Source organism: Sinohyriopsis cumingii, chromosome 1 (assembly GCF_028554795.1).
Source record: "Sinohyriopsis cumingii isolate HCF-2022 chromosome 1, ASM2855479v2, whole genome shotgun sequence".
Taxonomy (NCBI): Eukaryota; Metazoa; Mollusca; class Bivalvia; order Unionida; family Unionidae; genus Sinohyriopsis; species Sinohyriopsis cumingii.
In genome coordinates, this window is record NC_142961.1 from 6435074 (window position 1) to 6443256 (window position 8183).

Consider the following 8183-nt stretch of genomic DNA (forward strand, 5'->3'; position numbering starts at 1 on the left):
ATGAGCGTGTAAGTCACAAGCTACACACACATCGTCATACACGTCTTGGGTCGCTAAAAGTTGACGAATCTTTTTTTCCTGTTGAGGTCGAGAAGTATCCAGATGAAAACGCAAGGCTTTGAACAAAAGGAGTTTTTCGTGACCATTTAAGGCCATGGAGGTGGTAAGTACTGATCGTAAAGAGTCCACAAAGAATCGGCTGGTAAACGAAATCCCAAAAAACAAGTCACTAAGACACACACCACTTGTCGTCCCAAATTGAATGGATACAGTTCTTGTAATAATCGATGGTAATGATCCACGGTTTGAATATGGTCATTGAGTTCCTTCCACGGAATCTGTTGGATGACATGTGACATAAGTCGTGGCATGGCAGCCTGTTTTTATAGTCTCTTTGTTTCGGAAACAATACACGTACTTTCTAGCCAGAGATCTTCGTTCTCCAGTAGGGAATCTAAATCTTGCATACTGTAACCGAAACTTCAGAGTTCGTTTAGAAGTTTCCTCTTCCTCTAAGTAGATTCCACGTAAAATATGTTGATAATCCTTTAACTTGTCTTCCTCAATGTATTGCTGTAGGTGAATCTCGAAGTAACCAAAATAATGAACATTTCGATCAGTCACTAACTCAAAGTGTTGAACAAGGTCTGACCACTGAAACAATTTCTGACGAATCAGTTCTCTTATACCATTCAGGTACCAGTGGTTAAAGATCTGGTGACGTAACGGATGCAATTGTTCTTTACGTTTGACTTGTATTTTCACCAGCTCTCGGTAAATGCGTTCTCTCAACTCCACAGGCAAAGCACGAATGTTCTCTAGCAAAGTATCCATGAATAGGTCATACTAAATCCTCTTTGGTCTGACACAAGAAATGTACTCTTTGCACAAACATGGTTTCACTTCAGTGTCAAATTTAAATCGTTGAGTCACTAATCTACACATTACAATTCGTTCAGAAGTTTCCTCTTTCACTAAGTTGACATTGTGTTCAAGATGTTGGTAATTCGTTAACTCTTCCTCTGGAATTCGATGCAGTACGTTTACAATGATGTAGGTAGAATCGTCCATACCAAACCAATCCTTTTTAAAACTAGAGGATCGTTCATCAATGTCTGTCCGATGAAACACTTTCAATTGAATCAATCCTTGTATAGCCTTCAGGTACCAGTGGTTCAAACACCGGTGACGTAACGGATGCAATTGTTCTTTACGTTTCACTTGTATTTTGACCAGCTCTCGATAAATGCGTTCTCTCAACTCCACAGGCAAAGCACGAATGTTCTCTTGTAAAGTATCCATGAACAGATTATTATGGTAAGAAGTTACTTCAATGTCTCGGTCCCACTAAAGGTAAGTAATGACAATTCGGTGACCATCGAGCATGTTCAACGTAGGCCGAATCTTGTGGTTTCCAGTGGTGAAGTGACACACCGCAACTGAAGCACTTGACTTTATCTCCTTCGCCCAAGTAGAAAAATCCGGCTCTGGCTAATTCTTCAGGGGTCGGTCCTCCCAGATACTTTGGCCATTTTCCTTTGAACGATTGAAGACGATTTTCAAAGTCGCAGTATTCCGACAAACGCACAGGGAACGAATATTCGTCTTTCACAGGTTCGTTTCGATGAGGGTTGGGTGACAGGAACAGGAGTTTGCTCAGGGCTGGATGACATCCGTAGGGAGGTAAACGTGAAGGTCGACATTCCCCTTTAAACCCGGTAAAATGTCTAAGAGGACGAGCGGCATCGCTTTCGCATCCCTCAGGTTTGACACGCACAGCATCACTTTCCATGATAGGGGCAGTGAGAACAAAGTTCCCATGATGCTTTACGGCATCGCTCAGGTCACAAGGTACAGCATCGTATCCATCGCAAGGCTCACAATCGCACTCGTCTGCAAACTCCGTTACGCAATTACAATGGCAACCACATGGACAATCGCAGTTTCCTTCCGGACATTTTCCGTCGCAATGCCTGGGTCTTATCCATCCAATATTAGTCACATTAGAGGAAGATACAACTTTTTTACAATCCCCTAACTGAAACGATGTCTTTTTCAAAGTATTCATCTTGTTCGCTCGGTCTTGGTAGTCACAATGAACTATCGATCTTGACCATAGCCCCCTTTTTATACTAGTCGCAATGCAGTCTCCAGCTTGTACATCTTTCCTTTTTTACGTTTTTTATGTCTTGTTTCGGAAGGTACCGTCTCTAAGGTACCGTCAACATTGTACCGTAGTGTGATGGGTGGAAAGGCCATAGAAAGGTAAGGGCAGTGCGGAGACCATCGAGTATGTTCCAGAATAGCTGAATCTTTATAGATACATAGATCCATTCGTAACTTCAGTCCGCAAGCGAAACACTGTACCTCGTATCCCAATCCTGACTCAGGTCCCAAGTAGACAAATCCTGTTCTAGCTAAAACATGCGAAGAAGGTAATCCTTCCCTATCCGTAGGCCATTTCTGAAACGTGTCCAATCGACGGGCACAATCACAATAGTCAGGTAAGAAGACTGGAAAATGGTAGGGTTTGAACTTGGAGTTCTCATCGGGTTTCTCACTCGATTCTTGCTGTGGCGAAGTCATCTTTCTGGTGGGTGGCTATCCTCTTACAACCAATGTTTTATACCAACGTGTCCATACGGTAAGGTGAAATGATTGGGAAGTCGAACTCGCTTCTGGTACACGATTTGATAAACTTTTTCCAAAGGTCGACTGACGATGTGGTGAGTGGGTAAACGTACAATCTTGTTCGGTTGGTAAGTGGTCACTTTAAAGTTTCCATCCTCTCCCGATTGCAAGGCTTCTTTCAATACCCCAAAGTTGACCACTCGACTGGTACGATAATTCAGAGTCAGTCCTTTCACTTTGCACGTCGTGTGCACTTCTCCTTGTTTGTCACGGTATTCGTAGCCGTAATTTTTGGGGCCGCCACTGACGAAACTTAGAATCTTGTCGTCGGGATGCTCGTCTGTCCAGGCTCCTAAACGGTCTCCTTCGATGTCAGGGTGCTGTTGACTCGGGTGATGGATGTAAATGCAACTGTCCGTGTCAAAGTACAGGACGCGTTCTTCTAACAGTTCTAAAGCTTCGTACAATTTTAAGCGAGCATGGGCTGTCACGTAAGCCGCAATGATGACATTTCCAAAAGGGTCGTCTTGTACAAAGTCCAGATCTTCTTCGTAATTGACCAAGATCAAATTCTCTCGAACGACGTCCACGTGTTTCATGTATTTGGTTTTGTCGTGAATCATCTGGAAGTAGCGGGAAGGTTCTGTCAAATATTCCGTCTTGGGTAAACACGGTCGTTGTGCCATTTTACCCCACAAGCAATTTAACATCACTTTGGCAAACGATCTCCTGCCTTCGTTTTTCTCGATGTGGTCTAAAGAGATGCCTTCTTGTTCGTAGTATTTCTCTTTGAATTGTATTTGGTCTTCGGGAGTGTGACACCAGGAAGGATAGCCGCTGGCTTCTTGCTTCAGTTTCAAAAAGACATCCACGTAGTCGGCGAAAATGCCTTTCTGAGTAGGGTCACCCTTGCGGTATTGTTGTGTCTTGGGAAAGTGGCAAATTTCGTACACTTCTAACAGTTGGTATCCCTTGTCCATAGCTTTGAACAATTCTACGCTGACCCAGGTTCCCGTCAAGGCACGTTCTTCCTGGCTGTGCTGACAAGGTTGGTCTTGGTTGCACGTTTCGGCACAAGTACGGCACAAGGGAAACATCAGTTTGCCTTGACAATGGTGAGGTAAGACGGGATGGTATAGGTTCGTGGGGGGCAAAACTTTGCACTTGATCAAGCCTTCGTATTGTCGAATGTTGACCAGGTCGATGTGTTCCGTCAGCAATTGCGGGTGTCCTACAGGAAAGCGACAATATTTGCACACGTAAGGATACAGCGAACACACGTCCAAGTATTTGATTTCTTCTCCTTTCTCTTCGTCGGCTTGGTACAGCAAACAGGTGGCATTGGTCCTTCCTCCGTACAAACTATCTCTCGGGTTTAGGGGGTCCATCAGCTTGTAACTTTCCACGGCACGTTTAAACTCGGGATCGGTTTTCATACGGTGATCGTATTCGTGTTCCCACATTTCCACCACTTGGTATCCTTCCTGTTCCAACTTTAGGCGCCGCTGACAAGTGTCCTGGTACAAGTCTTCCATGGTTCGTTGCAAAAACTGATTTTTAGTGCCACGGTCAGGGTAACAGACGGGACATCCGTGAAATAAGCAACCGTTAAACTCGTACACGATCTTGGGGTTTTCTAAGTCCCAGCCATCGACCGAATACGTTCCGATGGTCTTTTCGCCCCCTCCGTTGCGAGCATGCTGAATCCACTTGTCTTCCTTGTCGCACAAGTAATGTAACCAACGTAGGGCTTTGACCGAGTATTGACGCTTGACAAAGTGGGTCGTTTGAGGACTGATGACAGCCACGGTGTTTTCAGGCATGAATCGTTGTCGATACACTAAGGAACACGCTTTGGCAATGGTGCAAGCTTCTTTCAAAGGATCGACCCCTCCGTGTTCCATGAACAGTTCTCGAAATTTTCCACAACAACGTCGTAAAATGTCCACATCGGAACGACAATACTTTAACATTTCTTCCTGAAAGTCGAAAGGGTCCGAGGCGTGAGCCTGGTACCAAGCGTAGAAAGCTTCTCGTTGTTCGGTACGCATGTTGTCGGGGTCGTAATAGTGAGCCTCGGGCAAATGGGGTAGAACGGCGTGTTGATTGGCTTCCGTATTGAAAAAGTGTGGAAAGTACCCTTTAGCCATTTCTGTCATTCCAAACGTTTTAGGCATTCGACTCAAAGGCATGGCCAAGTAACTCATCGAATCTTTAAACTGCACTTGTCCCACTTGCATGAAAATGATTTTGGCTCCGTTCAAAGTCACTTTAGGACGCTCGGTGCCTTGTTCCGTATAGTACCTCAAAAGAAACTGTCCATCGTATCCGGAGAAATTGTGAGCCATCACCGTGGCATGACGATGACAATCTCCGTAACGTTCGATGTCCTCTTGGCTCCACGTCTTGTCGACGGGGTCTAAGACCCATTGGGCAAAATCGGCTAACGTGTTTGGTCCCCGAAAGATTTTTTCACGCCCTCCGGGAATCTTGCTGCAGTGATGGCAATGACTGAAGATAGGTTCTTGAATGCACTTCTCGCACGCTCGATGAGCCACGCAGAAATTAGGAATGTGAATGCCAGTCTCTTGCATGCATTCGAAATCGAAAAAGATGAAATTGCCTTTCTTCTTGTGACCGTCCTCTTTCTCTGGTGGGGGTTGGTATTTCTGCACGTAACATTGGTGTTCCAAGTCCACGATGTGGTGACAAATGTGACATTTTTTCTTTCCTGAACATACGTGTGCCTTGACACTATTGGTACGTATGCCTTGTCCACACGTAGGGCACAATCTCAGGAGTTGACAAGCGCATTTCTTCTGTGAACCTTGCGTTTTCAGATGTTGTTGGTAACAGGTAGGGCTGACAAACGTGCGCAGACAAGTGGAACAAGGCACTGGTTCTTCGCTCAGACAGGGTGAAGAGGCCAAACATCCTGTGCATTTCGATCCACAATGCTTGTGTTGCTCTCGATTGTTATAACCATGGTCACATTTCTCACAGTAATAACTGTATTTCAGGAATCCGGTGATACTGGTAATGGTATCGAAATGTTCATCGTGATGATAAAGGTGAATGTATTTTCCGTCCTTAAAGTCTTGGCCTCGAAACAACAGAGGTCCGCGCACTTCTTGAGGGTGCACTTTCAAGGTGTAGCGTGGAGCTAGGGCATCTTGCAATTTTTGCATCTCAGGAATGCCACAGGGTGTGTCTTTGGACAGTCCGGCTTGTTGTAACAGGAGTTCTGCTTCGTTTCGTTGTTTGGCTCGGTCGGAACGTTGAATAGTGTCCCAGGTTCTTTTCCATTCTACCGTGTCGTTCTTGTTGGCATAGGTTCGTCCCACCACGATGGCACGGGCTAAACACATATGGTCATGAGGGTTCTTAATTCGGACGAGACTTGTTTTGGTGTTGCGAAGATCGTCCACCAATAACATCTTTTTGCGTCCAGTCCCTTGAGGAGGAGAGACGTGGGTCATGTCCAGTGTGGCTTTACCATCGGTGATGTCAAACTGATCATTAGATTGTTGTACGTGTTGAATCTTGTCCATGACTTTGGAAGCAGTTAATTCTGCAGGGGTGCTAAACTCGATCCAAACAGGGGATTTCAAACCGTCGTGTTGTATGGAAAGTCTCAAGCGATCGTCTTCTTTGGGTTGACATTGTCGCTTGAGTGCAGTGAGCAAAGAATCCCACACCTCAGTGATGAACACTTCTGCTTTCTCTAACGGCACTTCAGCCTTGAAATCTTTAAACTTCACCGTGTATTTGTAAGCCGTGGTTCTAAATTTTCTAGAGGAGCGCTTTTCCGTCTCTCGAATGGAATAGTAATTTTCAGGGTTAACTAAGGGTGATGAACTTGGTTTAGAGGGTTCGGATTCTGGTTCACTCATGTCCTCTTCAAAATCACTGGCATGAATTTGTGCCAAGATTTCAGCCCTGGTACGAGGCGATAGATCACGTTTCTGCCTCTTACTTTCTTCTTCTTTCTTCTCGAATGAATGGGATCGTTTCATCTTGAAAGCAAAAAGTCAAATGACTCAAGTTCAAACACCATAAACTACTTTATAGTCATAGCAGACCAGCGTATATAAAAGGGTGTGTGTCTTGTCCTTTCACTATTCATTTCACTCTCAAGCCGAGCACAACGATGGAAGAGACTGACCAGATGGAACGTTTCGTCAGAGCTTTGCGAGGGGTGATTAGAAAATTCTCTTCAGACCAGCCGACGGACTACTCTCCTTCCTTTAGAGATAAAAGTCAAGATACTTGCTATATCTGTCAGAAGAAAGGACATTGGTCTTCAGAGTGTCCAGACCGTCAAAAAAGAAAAAAAACAGGGGATAAAAAAGACAAAAGTCAAGATACCTGTTATTATTGTAAAGAAAAAGGACATTGGTCTCCAGATTGCCCAAAAAAGAAACAAGAGGAGTCAGAAGAAAAGAGGAATTCTTCAGAAGAAGAGAGGGATTCTTCAGAGGAAGAGAGGGATTCTTCTGAGGAAGAAAGAAGACAGGTGAAGAAAAAGAAACAGGAGAAAAAAAGAAGAAGGGAAGAAAGCGAGGAGGAAGAAGAGGAAAAGAGTGTGACGGTGAAGAAATTCAAAAAACAGAGAGACTAAACAAGGAGAAAAGAAGAAATTAATGAACTTTTCTTTATTAAAGTGTTGTGTTATAAATTGTGAATTGGATTGTAAAAAATGGAGAAAAGAATAAATGAATGATATAAGGTAAGTGTCTTTGAGTTGTGATTTTAAATTAAGAAGCTACACTCACGCACTCATACACAGACACGTACTAAAAGGGTAACATGGGTGAGTTTGTTTTTTTTGAGTTATTGGCAAATTGAAATTGTATTTCTTTTCGAGAAATGTGGGTGGCCCTGAAAAGGGCCTTTTTTCTTCATGGTGTAGGGGTGAGTTTAAGCAATCAATTTTAACTGCCTTAAGCCTTTGCCACGGCCAAGGCCTACTTCTGGACTGCGTAATGTTGATGATGATAATGATTGGGTTGAAATCACTAAGGGTGGTACGGTAGGCTTAGTCACAGGGTTGACATGTTTGGCTCGGGAAGGTCGTATTCTCTTCGGTCGTGATAAAGAAGTCTGATACATTTGTTTCAGACTTCTTAACTCCGCTAAAATGTCCAACAGTACCGTGACCGTTTGATTTTCACCCTCTTGTTTCTTTGCTGCTACTTCTTCTTGCTGTTGTTGCTGTTGTTTTTTTCTTACCTCTTCTTCTTCTTGTTGCTGTTGCTGTAGGAGAAAAGCCTGTTCGGCTTCCTTTTGTCGTTGTATAAATTTCTCCAATTCTTCTTTCTGTCTCTGTCTAAAATTCTCCACTTGCGGTAATGAAGAAAGTAACGAAGGTTCCGGAACAAATTCTTGCGAGGAGAGAAAATCCACAAAATCCCAATTCACCTCTTCTGAAAGTAAGTCCGGGTTCCCTTGGGCAGTCTCCCCTGCTGGTGCACCCCACTGGATCGTTTTCTGAGTTTCCGTCATGTTGAATCACTGTCGCATAGATTGACTGCACACAAGCGCTAGCGAAT